Here is a 4,562-nt window from a genome sequence, read left to right as displayed (position 1 = left end):
GGTTTAATGCTATTGCAACTACTGAATAGTCAGCAGAGGTAGGAATCACACGGGTTCTCTTGAGAGTTTTGTGTACTTTTTTTTTAAATTTCAGTTTGGGTGTTGGGTTGGACAGAAAAGCTGCACGTTTTATTATTGGTACTATCTGGCTCCAAATCAAGACATGTCTGAGACTCTGCTCATCTCTCACGCAGACCAGGATGTGTAATGTTACCTTGACAGATGTGGGAAGAAATATGTCTTGGAGCAATTTTTTCTAATTTTCCACACAGAAATTGAGCTGTTTTGAAAATAGATGTCACCCAAAGAGAAAGCCCTTCAGAGACAGTTGTCTTCGGAGACCAACAGGCCAGGCAGCTACTTGCTAGCTGAATCTCCACCCACTGCAGGTGATTCGACATGTAAAGGAGAAAGACCTACCTTTTGTTTTAAAAGGTACTTTTGGTGCTCCCATGCTGTATGTCTCTGACTTCACAGCTTCACAGTGGCCACTTGAGTTGATCTTGGACTGAGAGACAGTCTATATTATGTCTGGGACAACTGGGCATACCCCAACAAAAATAGCTCTGACACGTTTTTAAAGTGTTTTACTAGAGGGCAGGGGATTTAAAGGAGGGAGAAGGGTTGATTTTGTCCAGAGAAATGCTCTTTTACAGCCTGCAGCCAGCTGGATGCTTGATGGGCTGCTTCAAATTGGAAAGGAGGGAATAAAATAATTATCCTTCCCTAAAAATTGAAGGTCCTAAAAAGATTTCAGTTAACATCTAGTCTAAATGGAGTGACTTACGATTTACAGCAAGATGAGATCAGAATTAGGCCTGAGATCTTGTATTTTTTTTAAAAAAAGCTATTTTCATCTCTAGATGTCATGGACCTTTCTGGGTCCCATCTGCTCAGGGATGTCTACAGCTTTACTCCACAGACAAGGTATTTTTCTGGGCAGAGATTTCATTCCACTGATTATTCACCAGCTTTAGTGATACTGAACTTATGCAGCCTACTTGACTTCATATTTTGGGGTAAGTTGGCAAGTGTGTTCTTTTCCATGGTTTTTAAAAAAGATTTTCAGTGGTAGTACTTGCTAAAAGAGCCCGATTTCTGGCTCTGCAAAGCAGCTTCCTCTGTTGTAACACATTACTATAGATCTGGAAGTTTTCTTTATGTTGCTGTCATGTCTGAGGTTTGATGTGGAAAGGACGGTTTGTGGAGAAAAAAAAAATAAATCAATTACCAATTTTCTGCCTCTTCACTGAGACTACTGACTTGTGCTTTAATTCCAGCAGCTCTTCACTGATAGTTGTTGCCCCACTGGAAAAACTTGTCCTTTGGGAGCTATGATTTGCCCAGAACAAAATCAACTCAAATAGTCATTCTACAAACAGGTTTCAGGAGGTGCTTCCCACGTCAGATTTATGTGTCTGCTACATCTCTTTCCTTCATATTGCATGAAGGAAATGCAGTGCAGTAGGACTGTACTGGGGAATGAAATGTGTGAGAGTACATTGGGGAGATATGCACAGATGCAGGGGCAGAGAGACGTGCATGACTGCTAACTGAGGTCCCTTGGAAAACTGTTTTTTCACGCCCTCTTACACAGCTTTTACAGAAAGCAATGAGACCAGACACTCTCATCACAACTGCTGCAAGCCAATGTATCACATTAATGATTACAGCTGCTTAAAGTATCCATGGAGCTCATCGTGGTTAAAGTACTGCTCCAATCTGTGTCAGTGGGTATACTTAATAATGTATAGACCCGCATTGAGGCGAGGGTTGTCATAGCCTGGAAGTTTTTGTGTTCATCCTAGCCCCTCTGTGATCAGCTGACAGACCTGTCTGCCAACAAGAGCTGGAGTCAAAAGCCCAGAGATACAAAACAGGAGGTGTTCCTTTGGATGTTATGAGGACCATTGTCTGACAAGCATGGTGAGAGGATGAGCAGTTCATTTCCACCAGCCCTGAAGTGACCTGTGCATACTGCTTCCCTCTTTGTGCACAAAACCTCCTCTGTTGGTGCAGGAGGCTCTCAACAAGTGTCCCCCATCTTCCCTGATCAGGCTATAGGAAGTAGTGTGAGAGCTTTTGTGTCACAGAGGAAGGGTGCTTCTCCCTGCAGCCTGGGGATTTGATCTCTCAGCTGGAGGTTCAGCGCTCTGGAATGATTTAGTTCTTTGGCATTATGTGATTATTGGATAAAATGTACGAACTGTTTGGGAATGGGGAGCACACTGTGAAGGCTTCTGTATTTGTTTTTAGCATTAGCCATCAGAGGTGTCTATAGGTGGGATTCATCTCTTCTAACTGCAGCTGTCTATGTCTGAGCAGAGCAGAGGTGGATGCAGATATTGCCAGACACAGTGATGAGATTTGCCAGATGCGCAGGGTGACACGCACCGTTATGCCCATGCACAGATCACGGTAAGTGAGGAGAAACAGACCTTCTCTGTATTTCTGTTCTCTGCTTGTTACTGGATAATTGCCAGGTATGTTCACACAATTAATTCTGAGTTAATGCAGTAGAACAACCTCCTTCAATCTAGCAACAACCCCACCCTTCAGTAAGAAGAAGAAAACCTGAAAAACCTACTGCCACCTTGTGTTCTACTGGTGTTTACCAGTTGGAAGGGGCTGAGGGATTGAGAAATAAAATATTCAATATTTAGCTACATAATATGATGCTGTTTTACTAAAATCTGTAATTTTACTGCAGGAGTGATAAACAGGTTCATCAGGAGAAATGGAGACCCTTAGGATGATTCTCATGGGAACTGACAGCAGCAGGGAACCAGATCTGACCTATATCTCCTGGCAAACACTTGTGCACCTACTGGCTGCATGGAAAAATGTGACTATTTTGCTTTGCAAGCACGCTGTTTTGCAATGGTTTTGCAGACTGCTCTAAACTGTGGTGTGGATCCCAATCAGCTGTGGGATGCACATTGAGTGATAGCACAGCAAAAGACTTTTTTTTGGAAAGCAACAATTCAGGATTTGATCTGGGTGAAGTTTTGTATTGTGTTTTCCTGCTGAAAATGCACTTTTAAGTCATTAAAATTTTCTGAGAGGGAGAGGAGAAAAACAATCAAAACATTTTGACTCGATATTTGAAAAAAATTATTTCGTTTGTTTTCAGATTTCTATTTTTAGAGCTTAACTTAGCCTTAATTAAAAAATAATAATGTACTCTCCCTTCCTCTTTCCACTCCCTGGGAAAACAAAAAGCTTTGTATTTACTTTTGTTTGAAATAAACCTTTTGTTAGATTGAAGTTTTGAAGTGTTTTGTTTTGGGTGGGGACACTGAAAATTATTTGGTTTTGGTCAATCCCAAACAATTTTTTGGCTAGTGAGATGAAAAAAAAAAGCAATTACTTGCTTAGTTCTTGTCATGAGTTTGAGTCCTGGTGCTGCAAGCATGCAAAAAAATGTTCTGCGTTGTGTTTCAGTCGGACATAAGTGTCTTCAGTGGCAACTTAGCCAAACCTCTCCTAAGAAGGAAGAGCATTTGTTGAACATTTGTGGGAAATCAGAGAGAGCTGTATGCAGTAAAAAGAAATACATTCTTCCCTTTGAGCCTCTTGAGGTCTACAGCCTGAAGCAGCCTCAGGAGATCCTCTGTTGTGTGTTGGATGTACAGGCAATACCCATTGGGACCCCTCCCAGCCTGACTTCAGTGAAAACAAACCCCATACAGCAGCAGAGAAAGTGAGCAGATCAGCTCAAGGTTGATGAGCGAATGATTCAGATGTAGGGGTTAGTTTGCCTTTTGGTTAGAAGTTACAGTGGAAGCAATCTTAGGGAGCTTTCTGGCTCAGGCAATACAATGAGTTTTTGCCTCTTATATTCATTCATTACTCTGGTAAGGTAGACGATGCCACATTTTCAGCTTGGGGGCATATGGGCCATGTTCTTCTTTGGAAAGGTGCCTAAATGGTCTTGCTTTAACTCACAAACATGGCTCGTCATGGACAAATTGGGTACACAGATGCATTTCCTATGACTTCAAGATGTCCTGCAGTGACAGGAAACGAGCATAATGCATTTCAATGGTAATTTGAAGAAAAGCTGAAGAAATACAGGGGTCCCAGGTTTGTTAACACTAAATTAAAACTAGTGCAGTGTGCTTGGTATGGGAGACAGCTGAGTTATCCCTGCAGAATTAAAGCAAAAAATGCCTGTGGATTGTCATACTATACATATGTTCGGCATCAATATTTAAAGCTGAGACAGTAAAAACATTTTGCAGAACTGCACAGACGGAGAGAGGGGAAAACTGATCATTGCATTTTGATTTGAAATACTTGTAACCCGAAACATGACTGTGCAGCTTCTAATCTGATACAGCCTGGCACCACCTATCTGCTTTATGCTGCAGGCTCAGACTTGTCTTTTAAATCACAGCCTGATCGTTAGAAATGTTTGTCACTGGTGTGCCAAGATTTCACGCTAGGTGCCCTGCTCAGCTGACGCTTGCCCATGGGATGTGCTAACCCCTTCAGCTGTCTCCTGCCACCCTGTACCATCCATCTGCAGCCCCTATCTCCATCTGGCTCCAAAGTCAGTT

General features: G+C 42.2%; 1 long non-coding RNA gene across 1 annotated transcript; it reads left to right on the top strand.

Annotated features, from left to right (window-relative positions):
* The first annotated feature begins 290 nt into the window (after positions 1-290).
* On the top strand, positions 291-3,195 carry LOC128851671 (uncharacterized). Its single transcript, XR_008449100.1, has 4 exons — positions 291-435; positions 864-1,019; positions 2,326-2,418; positions 2,711-3,195. It is a non-coding gene; the product is annotated as an uncharacterized LOC128851671 (long non-coding RNA).
* Positions 3,196-4,562: the final 1,367 nt, after the last annotated feature.

This window comes from Cuculus canorus, chromosome 1, assembly GCF_017976375.1.
Source record: "Cuculus canorus isolate bCucCan1 chromosome 1, bCucCan1.pri, whole genome shotgun sequence".
In the NCBI taxonomy this organism is placed as follows: Eukaryota; Metazoa; Chordata; class Aves; order Cuculiformes; family Cuculidae; genus Cuculus; species Cuculus canorus.
This window is presented reverse-complemented; position numbering and strand designations above follow the sequence as displayed.